We start from the raw sequence: 15,879 nt of genomic DNA, 5'->3' as shown, positions 1-15,879 counted from the left end.
TGTACAATATAAATAGGGAAAACTAGCTTTCACAAAAGTGAGCACTAAAATGCATATTATTAAGATTAAACGAGTGGAATACTGACTAAAAACATTATTGTTAACGAAATATATTATTAATATGCCATGTATGTGATGAATGTTGTATTTAGATATTCAAAATGGCTGCCAAAGGCCCTAAAAGCATTATGCACAATGAGAAAGTGGGGCAAAAAAATCACAAGAGTGATCACTAAAATGCATATATATGTGATAGATTAATGGGATACTGTTTAAAACACATATTTTCTAACGAAATATATTATTCAGGTTTAAAGTTTATGTTAAATACTGTATTTTTACTTTCAAAATGGCCGCCAGAGACATTAACAGTATTATGCACAATGCAAAGTGGGAAACCAATATTAGCACCATAAATGCAAGTATTAGTGATCTATGAGTAAAATCTTGTCTGAAAGCATGATTTCTATTAAGAGATATCATTTATTCTGCCAGTTAGGTGATAAATACTGTTATTGGAAAATCAAAATGGCCGCTACAGGCCCTTAAGATATTATGCACAATGTGAATGGGAACAAATTATTTCATCAGAATTTGGCTTTGCTTGGCCAAATGGTGATGTATGAGTGAAATATCTTCTGAAAACATGATTTATGACAAAATATATCATCTCTTATGTAATTTATGTGATAAATACTGTATTTCAACATACAAAATGGCTGCCATATGCCCTTTTTGTGAACATTATTTGTCTGCACTCAAATTGTATATTATACGATAAGGGCTTATGTTGGCCATTTTCAATTTAAAAATGCAGTGTTTATCACCTACAACATTATGATATATCTCGTTAGAAACCATGGTGTTAGACAATATTTCACCCTTGCATCAGAATTCACAATTATAGGCAATATTTAGAGTCAAACAAAGCCATATTCTGTCAAAATTATATGTCTAATGTTACAAGGACCTATGGCAGCCATTTTGGATTTCAAAGTACAGCATTCATAACCTCCACAACCAATATGTGATGTATTTAGTTAGAAATCATGTTTAAGACAATATTTTTACTCGTATATCACAGTCATATGCATTTCATGATTCTCACTCTTGTGAAAATTAGTTTCTCCATTCGCATTGTACATGATAAATATAGGGATCATGGCGGCCATTTTGAATGTCAAAATACAGCATTTATCACATAAATTACATAAGATATCATATATTTTGTTATAAATCATGTTTTCAGACGATATTTCACTCATACATCCCCAATTGGCCAAGCAAAGCCAAATTATGCTGAAATAATTTGTTCCCATTCACATTGTGCATAATATCGTAGGGCCTGTAGCGGCCATTTTGACTTTCCAATAACAGTATCTATCACCTATCTGGCATAATAAATGATATCTCTTAATAGAAATTATGCTTTCAGACAATATTTTACTCATAGATCACTAATACCTGCATTTATGGTGCTCACTCCTGTGAATATTGGTTTCCCACTTTGCATTGTGCATAACACTGTTAATGTCTCTGGCGGCCATTTTGAAAGTAAAAATACAGTATTTAACACAAACTTTTAACCTAAATGATGTATTTCGTTAGAAAATACGTTTTTAAACAGTATCCCATGAATTTATCACATATATATGCATTTTAGTGATCACTCTTGTGATTTCTTTGCCCAACTTTCTCATTGTGGATAATGCTTTTAGGGCCTTTGGCAGCCATTTTGAATATCTAAATACAACATTCATCACTTACATGGCATATTAATAATATATTTCGTTAACAATTATGTTTTTAGTCAGTATTCCACTCGTTTAATCTTAATAATATGCATTTTAGTGATCACTCTTGTGATTTTTTTGGCCCCCATTGCCATTGTACGCAATACTGTTTGGGCCAGTGGCGGCCATTTTAGACATCAAAATGCAGAAATGTTCCCATTTATGACATAATAAATGATATATCTCGTTAGTAATGATGATTTGCATAATATTACTTCGTTCATATATCGCGATTTTTTGCGGTTTAGTGCTCATTTTTGTAAAAAAAATAGTTTTCCCTATTCATATTGTACATAATAGTGTATACAATGGACAATGGCGGCCATTTTGAATATCAGGAAAATAAATATTTTGTCAAAAATTATTTTTTCGGAGTGTATTTTACTCCTGCCACACGCTTCCATGCATTTCATAGCCAATGTGCGGACAATTTTAGGATTTTTATGGGTAATTTGCATATTTTGGCGGCCATATTGGATTTTGCCAATTTGCGGAAAATGCTCAAGGTTACACGAGTGGCATCATCCAGATTCGTGATCAGCACCCTCGAATTGACAAGAAACCATCAAAAAATATTGTATATATAAAAAAACAAGGTTTGGTCAAGTTTCTATGGGGCCTATCCTGGACTATAAGGGAAAGTGGGGACATGACATCATCAGCCCACCTAATGAATATTCATGATGACGTGCATATGCATGTAACTGTTTTCACAAAATATTGCTAGAATTTTAATTGAATAACTTCGTTATTCGTTATCAGATTTCGATGAAATTTCCAGCGTTATACTCGGTGAATTCCACTCTATTCATTTAGGTATAATCATTTCAAACTCGGATAACCGCTTTGATAGGGGTAAATTTGATTTGTTCGAACAAACCATATCTTTTCATTATTCTTCCTTCCCTTTTCTTTGAATTATTTTCCTTTTCTTCACTACTTGAAAAAGACATAGGGGTACTGCACTTCTACCCCTCTAGCTTCGTCCCTGCATTATCAATAAAATTTTACTTTCTATAACATTTTATTCTTATTATAAGAGTTCGACTAATATGTTGATCAACAGGTGCTTACGACTTCACTGGCGGATGTAATTGGAATTCCAACCAAAATCTTCAAATACAAACCTACACAAACACTAGTTCACCTCTATTAATTCACGGACGAAATCAATAGGCATAATAGGGGCAATGTTCGCAGATTTGGCAAACCAGACTATAATATTCTGGCGCTTCGCCATTGCTTTGCAAGATAATATGACGTCAATAAATTTCAGAGCAAGAGGAATTAATTTCCTAGGGGAAAATAAACATGATAGCCATTGATGAAACCCAGTATTGACGTATCGTTGGATAGTCAATAATCTTATTAACACATACAAATGAAATGTAAAGCTAATTTAGTACATTTTAATTCCGATAATACCACAATCTCAAGTTTAGCATTGACTGTAATACGGTTGTGGTTACCTTTTAGATCTGTGAGAATAATATTGATGGAGGGCTTCAGAAGATTATTGTTGTCGCAAATTTCTTGCGAAAATAAAAGTCCAGTTTCCTGTCAAAACTGACACCATACGCCCAATGAAATAGATGTCATAGTAATAAACCTGAAGAGGAAACCATATTTTATTTATTTTATTTATTTATTTTTATTATTATTATTATTATTATTATTATTATTATTTATTATTTTTTTTTTGGGGGGGTCGCCTTTACTAAAAATGTCTGTCGACAAATTTTACCATGTACAGTATATCTAAGTGGTAGTCCGTGCTAGAAATAGTTCTACCTCAATAAAAAAGAGTAAACTTTATTCATCAAAATTTGATAAACAAAAATAAAGTTATTGAATTTTAAAATTAAACAATATTTTGCGAAAACAGTTATGTATACATCATGAATATTCATTGGGCTAAAATGCCATACCCCCACTTCCCTTTATCTTATGTTATTAACATGATATTTTCATACATGTCTGTATGATATGTCTCTGTCTCTCTTGTAACAAAATAAATTTATTCGAAATCGGATATAAAATTAAAATGTTTTGATCATTTTTTTACAAAACATACGCAAATGATAGAGACGATGTCCCTCGCTCACTTTTTTGTTTTATTGTTTGTATTATACAATATTTCAATTTTAACACATTTGAGAATGAAGACCAAGTTGATTAAACCATAAAATTGTAAAAACATTGGTAATTACACATTACACAATGATCATGGGAATAAAACTTTGTTTCAAATGACAATGAGGAGAAAATTGAAACATTTTATACTTCGCATAATGACATACAAAGAAATAGTCAGTAGATAGTTTGTGAAATTAAGCGAAATTCAAAATGTGATAACTTTCTTATGTTACAGCCGACCATGCCGATTGTGATGAAATTTTCAGTGTTATAATTATGCTTGTTCGAATTTTTTCTCTTTCTATTCAGACCAACAGTTTGTTGGGGGTGGACTTGTCCTTTGTCCGGATCAGGGGCGGATCCAGCCTTCGCCAATAGGGGGGGCCCGGAATTTTTTTCAGCCATATTTTCCCCGATCGGCCGCTCGAATATGATTTTTTGTTTCTTTGAAGGGGTAGTCCTAATAGTCACTTTTTAGCTTTATTCTTATGAAACATAAATGTATAATACCATAACCCTTGTTTATATAATGCGAGCGCGAAGCGCGAGCTAAATTTTTTGGAAACTTATGTACTTTTTCCTAAAATTTTGAACATTCTGGGAAATGTTTGTTTTCCTGAAAAAAGAAATGTGTATGCAAGTTAATAATTACTACGAACGTAAAGAGTGAGCAGAAATGAAGTGATGGAAAAGGTACTGTTAAATATACTTGCTTGCAATTAGCCATGAAGACGTTACACATTTAAAAAAATCAAATAATGCGAGCGCGAAGCGCGAGCCGAAATTTTTTTGACATTTTTACCTAAGGAATGGAAATTCTTAGCACGTTTTGTGACTTAACAGAATAGGTATATAATTAAACATGCGAGCACGAAGCGTGAGCAAAAAATTTCGAGATTTAGACCTACTGAACAAGACACTCTATTCAATTAGTTTTTGTATATCATGAAAAGGATGAGTAAGTGGGGATCTTCCTTACATTAATAATGCGAGCGCAGAGCGCGAGCAGAAAATTTTTGTATACGTTTTGAACTGCTCGAAATTGTACCTGTTATGGACTGCTTGCATTTAGCCATGAAGATGTTACATATTTCAACATTCAAATATTGCGAGCGCGAGCTGAAAAATTTTGACCTGTTTTACCTGAATAATGGAAATGCTAAGCACTTTTTGTAATCTTGGAAGGACTCTAAGTATATAAACTAAACTTTATTGATGCGAGCGCGAAGCGCGAGCGGAAAAATTCTGGACACTCTATTCATGTTTTATCATGAAAAGGATAAGTTATTTATCCGCGAGCAGACACTTTTTGATATTGTGATCTGAAACTGGATAATGATTTAAATAGAGAACAATCTGCGTATCTGAATTAACGTGTGTTTCAGATTTCGACCTAGAATTTGGGTATTCTAAGTACCTTTCTTATCATGAAAATCAATAAAGCGAGCGCAAAGCGCGAGCTAAAAATATATGATATTCCGATCTAACAAAGGGTCAATTTAAGCTCTGTATTGCAAACACTTTGTGGGAAAATTGTGAACTGTGATGGATCACAGTTAAAAAAGAGCTGATGTATTTTATTATTATTACTTTGAGTTTTTACATAGGACCGGGACATACTATAAGGGCATTATGTCATCATATGAAAATGATGACATATATTTATATATGTTATATTTTCCTTTACCTTGTAACTTTGTTACAATTTTATCAATCAATATCAATATGATGACTATCTTCCTATTTCTCTTCCTATAAGCATGAGAGCGCGAAATCTGTTAATATTATGGCCTGAAAACTGGATTTAAAGCACTTTTGTAATTATGAATAAGATGCATGATATCTATCAATTCGAGCAGAAATCGCGAGCCGAAATTTTTGATAAACTGTCATCAAAGTAATTTGATTTAGAATTAATATTGGGATATACATAACTCACTAATCAAAATGCTAGCGTGCAGCGCTAGCTGATATGTTTTTACAATCTGACCTGAATAGGGAATTTTTTGAGAATTTTTATGGAATACAGGAAAATAATAGGTACCTGACAAATCAAATTTTGCGAGCGCGCAGCGCAAGCAGAAAATGATAATATTCAGACCATATTACAGACATTTTTACAGAGCACTTTTTTAAAATCAATTTGTAAATCAAACAAAATAATGAAAGTTCAAAATTTTATATAAATAATAATAATAATAATAACGTTTTATTTACCCAGGGTAGCCACTTCAGTTAGGAAACTGCTCTACCAGCGAGCCCTGCATAACATAACATGTTATTATTACCCTTCTCCAATCTAAATGCAGAGCGCCTAGCAAGAAGGCAGAAGGTCCCATTTTTATAAGTCTTTGGTATGACTCGGCCAAGGATCGAACCCACGACCTCCCGTTCATGAGGCGGACGCTCTACCGCTGAGCCATCATGCCCGGTTATATCCTAACAAATAGATTTTTCAAAAAATTATTTTCAAAGTCTTCCCCTCATGTTATTTTTATTCAATCACGTTCCTCCTTTTACGTTTGCCTTTCTTCTTTTCTGCTCTCTTTTCCCTTCCTTTACTTTTTTTCCTTTCTTTTTTCCTTTTTTTTATTTTTTTTTGCTCCGCCAATAGGGGGGCCCGGGCCCCTCGGGCCCCCCTGGATCCGCCTATGCGGATGAGGCACTAATATCTAAGGTTAGCTACTTATTAGTTTCCCTTAACTTTAATGTCCTGTCTTCTACTATTTTACTTTTACTATTTATTGCTATGCTATATGTCATTATTCTTGATCAAAAAGATGAAGGGAAAGAAAAGGGGGACGAAGAAGAAGAAGAAGGAGGAGAAGAAGGAAGGGGAGGAGGAGGAAGAGGAGGAGAAGAAGAAGAAGAAAAAAAAAGAAAAAAAGAAGAAGAAGACGGAAAAAGAAAAAGAAGAAGAAGAAGAGGAGGAGGAGGAAGAGGAGGAGAAGAAAAAGGAAGGGGAGGAGGAGAAGAAGTAGAAAAAAAGAGAATAAAGAAGAAGAAGAAGACGGAAAAAGAAAAAGAAAAAGAAAAAGAAGAAGAAGAAGAGGAGGAAGAGCCTGAGGAGGAGAAGAAGAAGGAAAGGGAGGAGGAGGAAGAGGAGGAGAAGAAGAAGAAAAAAGAGAAAAAAGGAGAAGAAGAAGAAGGAGAAGAAGAAGAAGGAGGAGGAAAGAAAGAAGTCTTTCCCCTTCAAGAAGACTCGCTAACATGATGGACCTAATACGTCTTAAGGCAATATCCATGCCAAACGTAGCTATGTATAGTGGTTTAAGAGGAGATTGAGATTGATGTTGCTGTCATCGGTGAATGGATGATCCATTTCTTATCATATTCCATATTGCTCCATAATACAAGCGATGAGACAAGACAAGACACAAGCAGGGTGTAATGCCTCATTCAAATGGGTGAAAGCGATTCCAGATCTATGCAGAGATCTCTTCTACGTTAAATCCAATAATAATATCAATCATGATGATGATAATAATAATGATGATAATGATGATGATAAGATAATGATGATAATAATAATGATGATAATAATAATGATAATAATAATAACAATAATAATGATAATAATAATAATAATAATGATAATAACAACAACAACAACAATAATAATAACAACAGCAACAACAATACTACTACTACTACTGAATATAATTATGATAATAATAATGATAATAATGAAAATGATAATATTGATAATGATAATAACAATAATAATTTTTCAATTTTTATTTTGTTTCAGTCCGGACCGGAAGGAGGTCGTACTATACCCCCAGAATAATAAGAATAAAGGAAATATATAAGCCCCTCTATTTTGGGGAGTGATTGCAGATAGAGATATATAGGAACACAGGGAAAATTATGGTGATTGAAAAGAGCCGACAAGAAGGCTTATCTGCAACTACGCAAATGTTTATAAGTTCATATTCAGTTCAGTTCAAACGTTTTTATTGCTCATGAGTCAAATGAACAGTTAAAGATTAAAAAAAATGGTGTATAATTTTTTTAGCAATAAATCCTAGATACATATACAAAAACTTGATTGCACGTGATGTATAAACCATGCGAGATATTGATATATCCAAACGATTATAACATAAAGCAAGTAGTGTCAAATTGTTACAAAATATGCTCAAAACGTTACGCTATGTAAACAAATCGGGAAATCCTCATTTTCTGAAATAAAAAAAAATACTGGTAAACGGCGCTGTAAAAACCACCACCACCACCATACACACTTTGTTGCGTTTTCATGCAAAAAAAAAAAAAAAAAATCACGACTGCCCTCTCAAATATAGGGGGGGGGGTGAAACATTGAAACATTACTGTTTCTTTCTCGAAATAATGATTGATGATAAAATATATATGTAGTTATTTTTTTTATCTTAAGATAAATTAAATGAAAGTAAATTTCACCTATTTGAGAAGTTTATTACAAAAAATATATAAACACAATTGCTAAAAGAGATAAAAAGGCAGTGTGGAAAGAAGTCATTTTAAATGGACCATCGACGAGAATTCTTGATAAAAATTTTGATAAAGCTACAAATCACTCAATATCTGTCTGAAAACACCTACAACGTAAGTGGGCGGTCTTAGCCTCCACATTGCAGTTGGGTACCGTCGAAGAAAGATCGAAAACGTGAATAGTCCCCTTTCCTAAATTTAGAAACGCCTAAAGCAATTTGAGATACGATCATAACTCTATATCCATTAAAATGTTCTAATTTTAATCATGTGGTTATTCTTTTCAAAGTTGGGAGTGGCTTTCAAAATATATGAGAAAAAAATTTGACATAAACAGTGCTGTGGATTATCTACTCTTCTTTTTTCGATTACCCCCCCCCCCCCCTCTTGCTCTACGTTCTCTGTTTCCTCCTTTCCCCTCTCTCTTTTCCATTCTCTTTATAGAAAAGAAAAGAAAAGTTGCATAATAACAAAACTGTAAACATACATATTCATAATAAATAACCATTAATTATGATCATAATAAAATATAATACTTTATAAAGTATAAATGTTATGTTCTTTGGTATAGAGGTACCACTTTTCTCAAGAAGTGCATGTGCATCGCCATTAAAATAAAAATATATGATTTCCAAAATAAGACGGAACAAAAATACATCAAAATGATAGCAGCTATAAATTAATTGCAAAGGTGTCATCACGGACAATAGTCATGATAGTGATGATCATAATATTGTTACACAGTAGTATCAATAATGGTTATGATAAAGGTTGACTGACATTATTATGGCTGCATCATAAATACGCCGTCTGAAAGTCACTTCAGCATATAGTCTCCTGTTTTAATTTTGGAAAGAAAAATTATCTGATTCCCAGAAAGTGTGATCGCTTTGGATATCGATCTAAATATATCCCGAGTGGGAAGCAAAAATAAAATGTCCAGAGTCATTCTCGAATGTGTCACTTTCTGTTAGTTCAGGTTGGATAACTCCTTCCATTTCCCAGCCTTGAATTCAATCGAAATTGAAGACCGTATATATTTCTAATACAGTCGATTTTTTTCTCTCTCAAATTATGTTAAAACATTCGAACATTGACGCACATGTGTGAGAGGATTTGATGTTTAGCCAACGAAAAACATTCATGTTTGCTTTGGTTGTAGTAGGTTATTTTGGTGATTTACTTCGTGTCGATGGTAACAAAGAAAGTTAGTTTACCATATGTATCCAAGCGAACTGCAAACATAATTTATTTGTTTGGATTTTAATGTGACATTATACTTTCTCAGAAAGTTTTAGAAAGTTAGCTTTGCATTCCAAAGTCTTGAAAGTTAAGTAGGAACCCCAAAGAGTCACTATGATTGTGAAATTATAATGATAATAATAATAATAATGATAATAATGATAATAATAATAATAATAATAATGATAATAATAATACAATAATAATAATAATAACAATAATAATAATAATAATAATGATATAAAGTACAAATGATTACACTATCAGTCAAAACATTTTGATAACCCCAATATATGCTGTTCGTTTGATAAAGAACTCTTCTTTCTGATGGTAAAAAAGTTCTTGAGTTATGATAGGCGTAATTGGAAATGCAAAACTATCAAATCCCTGGTACGTCGATATTAATAAACCAGATTCTCAGCGTTAACCAATATTTCTTGGTCTCTTAAAGTATGATGGAATAGAGGATGAGTACATTCTCATTATTATTATTTTCCATCCTCTTTCATCATGCCCGAGGATTATGCCTAAACTTTTGTATGAAATGATGGCATTGTGTGTGCGATGGTGTGTGTGTGTGTGTGTGTGTGGGGGTGTCAGTGTGTGTGGGCCGGTGGGCACTCTCTCTTCATGTTCTTCCCCTTCGCTATCCCTTTCCGTCATTTTCTTTGTTTAGACGATGTCCCCAGCATGAGGGGCAAACCCACATCTTTGCGTTACTATATACACCCAAGTGCCCCATAATTTGCTCATCTTTTGTCAATTTTCTTTCATTACTTCAGAAATGTTGGTTGGGGGAAAATGGGATGAAACTCTTTCACCACAAAAATAACGAGTGAGAATAAAAAAAAGACACATGAGCTTTTGAGGTAGAAACCATAAAAACCAATCGCATGACTTGAAATATCAGAGCTGAGATTTTCCCCTTTTCCCTATTCTTTATTGGCTTTATGTTGATTTGAGGGGCGATGTCTTCCCCGTCCAACCAAGAGCATATGATTTTTTTTTTTACAGTGAAGAAAGAAATGAAGCGGGAGGGTGCGTATGAGAAGGGGGGGGGGGCGTGCGGGACAAACTCTATGTACACATTCATGATAAGGATTACTTATTAAAAAGAGTTTAAAAAATATTATTGTAAACACTTAATAATTAAAGCAATAGGATGGGAAGAGCAAAACGGGGAAAAGTTCATAAAAAAATGATGAAATTATTTAATTCTAAATTTCGGTAATATTTTGTGAAAACAGTTAAATTTTTGCCATCGTGAATAGGTTGGCTGAATATGCAATTTCCCCATTTTCCCCTTTCATTGTGATCATATATGAAATCCTGATTATACCACGTTTTTATACATTTGTGTAAAATATGTCTCTCTAGACTCTCTTGTAACAAAATGAGATTCAACAATGAGTAGTTTACATTGTAAATCAGTTGTCATTTTTGTAATTGCAACTTGATGGCAACAAATCTGAAAAAAAAACATATATTCATATAATAATTAAAAAAGAAGAAGAAAAGATGGGAGACGACGCCGTCATATTCAAAAGAATAGAAACGTTTTATCGAAATGATGCTATCCTTTGTGTCGTAACTTTGTTATTATCAAATATCAGATTTCAAGATAATATACTAATACCACCACTGATAATAATTAGTGGTGGGTGTCAAAATTTGAGACAATTCAGATTTTATATATTTATATAGGAGAGCATGGTTTTGAATGATGAAACATCTGAATAATGCTATAACTAATACAATCTTCATAATCTTGTCGGAATATGCTTATAGCCATGGTGCTGGTTTGAAGGACATTGCGTGGGAACATCAGGAAAGAAGTCCCCCTGTTAATTCACGAAACAGGAACTTTGAGAAGGCCTCGGTTTCCTACAAATATAGTTCGGTCAGGGGAAGAAAATCTGTGTAAAAGAGACATTGAGCCCATATATCCCAATTAAACTTGACAATATCACACAAAATTAAAGGTCAAGTCCACCTCAGAAAAATTTTGATTTGAATCAATAGAGAAAAATCAGACGATCACAATGCTGAAAATTTCATCAAATTCGGATATAAAATAAGAAGTTATGACATTTCAAAGTTTCGCCTATTTTTAACAAAATAGTTATATGAACGAGCCAGTTACATCCAAATGAGAGAATCGATGATGTCACTCACTCACTATTTCTTTTGATTTTTATTGTTTGAATTATACAATATTTTAATTTTTACGAAAGATGATTAGGACCTCCTTGCCTGAAGCACAAAATGTTTAAATAATGGAATTCCACGTGTTCAGGGAGGAAAGAAACTTCATTTCACATGACAATGACGAGAAAATCAAAATATTTCATATTTCAAACAATAAAAAACAAAAGAAATAGTGATTGAGTGACATCATCGACTCTCTCATTTGGATGTAACTGGCTCGTTCGTATATTAACTTTTTTGTGAAATGAAGCGAAACGTTAAAATGTCATAACTTTCTTATTTTACATCCGATTTTGATGAAATTTTCAGTGTTATGCTTGTTGAATTTTTCTCTTCTTATTCAAATCAAGTTTTTGTTGGGGTGGACTTGTCCTTTAATGACATTATACCCAAATTAAAATTGCTACACGAATAATTGACGTCTTAGGAGCGTTTCATGAAAGAATTGTCTGATGTTTTATCCGATATGCAGTTGCCATAGAGACGTGTGCTTCTCAGCCAATCAGAATCAAGGAAAGTTCTCTTGATTCTCCTCTTCGTGGGAGAGCCGTGCATGGTGTAGTGGTTCTGACTCTCGCCTTGTAAACAGAGGGTCGTGTGTTTGAATCTCACCATGGTCTGGCGTCCTTTGGCAAGGCATTAATCCACACTTTGCGCCACTCTCGACCCAGGTGCTAACAGGGTACCCGGTAGGATGTGAAAGTCATTGTAGCTTGTCCAGTACTGTGTGCACCTCACAGGCGATTGACTGGAATACTCCCCAGGGAGTGTAGGATGTGCACACATTGTGTGCGGTAATGACTGATTGAATCCGATGAATAGGGTAATAATATATCTGTAAAGCATTCATACAAGTCGTTTCGATGTTTTAACCGCTATATAAAAGTAGATTATTATTATTGTTATTATTGATTTTTCATTCTTCACAAATCGAGTAATCTATTCGATGAGTTTTCCGAAGTAATCGTGTTTATATTCAGAATCTATTATCACAAGGTGTGTCTCAGAGAAAAGTTGTATCAGAATGCCTTTGTGTTTCCAAACCATATTTCCTAATTGTTTCTCATCGGATCCAAGAATTTAGGATAATAGTCAGCATACTGATCACTTTTACATTGACCTACATAACCTCCAAGATAATAAAATAAATAAAGATAAACTAGCGTAAACAAAGAAATACACGTAGGCCTACGTAAAATGGGTATTTTTTACCCCAAATTTGCATAAACGCATGACTATTACATTTGATAAAATATTTTAATAAAGATACTTTTTCTTAATAAATCTTGATAAATGTACGAAAGGGCGGATCCAGGATATTTCGGGGGGGGGGGGGGATATTATCCCGAGGAAAAAATTGACAAACAAAAATTATAATAAATAAAGGTCTTCACTTCCTAGGGGGGGGGGAACGCTTCTGTTTTAACGGAATTTTTCATTACAAATTTTAATTGTGCCTCTCAAGGGAGGGAGGGGGGCGGGCCGTTTGTGCCCCCCCCGGACCCGCCACTGAATGTACGTCTTTTTTATATCTACTTTCCAAAATTGATATTATTGAAAATAAGAAGAGAAATAAAATCATTCAATCGACAGCCAATCTCTGTGTGCACCAATTAGTACCAAGTTAGTTTGATTTTCGCGATAAATTACTGAGATGGGCCGAGACTGGGAGGGGGGGGGGGGGGGTTCTAGGCGTATAAATAGTCATTGACGGCCGGGGCCCTTTCCTAGATAGCAGAGATCGACCGGTGGTGTAACAATCTATAAGATGAAGAGCAAGGAGAAGACCTAAATAAGTTGACCTTTGAGACAGATATCTTCAGGAAGATCGGATGTGGCGATTGGAATGACCTTCATGACGTCATACTTAAGGTCTATGAGGAGGAGATCGACGGCCATTGAAATATTAACCTTAGACTACTTTTTTCGATATCATACCATACCATAAAGCGTATAAGCTTAATGAAGAAAAGGAAATCCAACAAAAATAATGTAACATCAAGAGCAGCACACAAATGCAATATATTCTAAATATATTTGAAGAGTATTTTTTATTTTTTAAGGGGGGGGGGGCAAATATTTTCGTCTTCATTTTCCCGGATCGGCCGCTCGAAGGGATAAAAGCTTGACACAGAGAGAATGGTAGTCCTGAAGACTTAGGCCTACATTCTAACTTCATCTTTAATTTGACTGAATTTCAGGGTTTCCCACGGCGGTCTACATGGACCCCCCCCCCCTCATGATCCAAGATCTGATCTGAGGTGGTCCCGTGTCTAAGTATACATATGGGACTGGGGCTTATTAAAGGTTTCTTTTATTTTTCTTTACTTATCGAATTCAACTGGTTTTTAGGATGTACTTTGCCTTTGAAAGTCTTCATCTATTATCAGAAGTGATGTAATATAAATCATCTAAACAATCATGCATGTTTCAAACTTCAGAACTTAACATGCAGAAATAAGCAAACATCAAAAATGGCAAACATCTCATAAAAATGTTACAAACATATGAGGCAAAAACAAATGAATGTGACAGAATATCTGTCTAAAAGCTTTATGATAAACAGAGTGATAACTTAAGTGATATCAATTAATTGTGATCGTAAACGACGAACACTTAATTATAAACAAAAAATAAAACAACATCGATAACTTCAATTTAATTTCATTTCCCTCTGAAGAGGAGAATTTATTAGCTGAACAGTTCAACTAAATTTGTATTTACAAAAAGACAATAGGTAAATCTCTATTACTCTACATGTATCACCCAATATGATAAGTTTGTTAAAGAATCGTAATGAAGAATTCTATCAGGTAATAATTCCACATCAGAAGTCAACAGTCTGGTCAGAAAGCACATTTATGCATGTTATGTGAATAAGGTCATTCAATATCAACCAAACCACCTTCGATCAATATACAGTTAAACCTTTAAAGTCATCCTACAATATATTGCCTTAGTCAAAGTATTTTTTTCTAATTCAAAATGCATGAAGTCCAACAAGTAAAGTTGGAAGGGATTCCATTACAAGATATACTGTCTATCAGAATTCATATATCAAAGACATTTCACTGCCAACATCTCATTGGTAATCTTTTCAATATGTAAAGAAACAAAATCATTAATTCAAATAATTCACAAACTTCAGTAAGCCCAAATAAGATAATTTTACTATCTCTATTTCAGAATGCAGGGACATTCACACTATCATGAAATTACCCAAATCTATTTAGAAGCATCAGAAAATGTTTTGATCCACATTCTGGCTAATTTAGTTTGAATTCATGATACAAGTGACTTGTATGGTAGTATGTATGCATAAATGCATCTTCAAGATTGTAATGCTTTTTCAACTGGCCTCTTGTCCTTTATTTATAATGATGGCCAATTTAATGTTGTAACCATTCTTCCTTCCAAGTGCTGTAAAGAGTACAACACATCCTACATGTTAACACTAACTTTTATACGCATTCATGATTACATAATTTGCACAATTGAAATAAAACTTTACCATTGCAAATACACCCCCTCAAAGGTGTTATAAAATGAAGCAGGATATAATAATAAATCCTGGGGGTGTTTCACAAATCTCACACTTTAATTCCCAGTAACTTATGTGCAGTGTAAAGGCCACCGCACACCTTGCGACTGAGTGAGGGGAGATGAGTCGCAAGGCAGTCATAAGCCTCAACACTGCACACCTTGTGATCTGATCTGCGACTCACACATGCGCGTTGTTTATTATATACGTGTTGTACAACTTGCTGCCTGATTGGCTGGAAGTTGGATTGAGCTTGCAATCCAATCACAAGGATTCGACATGTCAAATCCTTTCGATTTTCCTTGCCACTTGTCTCTGACTGTTCTGCGACTCGAAGCTGACAAGAGCTGTGACGTCACATCTCCCCTCACTCAGTCGCAAGCCAGTTGCCGACCAGTCGGGTCGTAAGGCGTGTGGTGGCCTTAAAGGCATCACTGCATTGGTCAAACCACGCTAAGAAGACATGCACTACTGCGTATTCAT

The sequence above is a fragment of the Lytechinus variegatus genome, chromosome 1 (assembly GCF_018143015.1).
Source record: "Lytechinus variegatus isolate NC3 chromosome 1, Lvar_3.0, whole genome shotgun sequence".
In the NCBI taxonomy this organism is placed as follows: Eukaryota; Metazoa; Echinodermata; class Echinoidea; order Temnopleuroida; family Toxopneustidae; genus Lytechinus; species Lytechinus variegatus.
Note: the sequence above shows the minus strand (reverse complement) of the source record.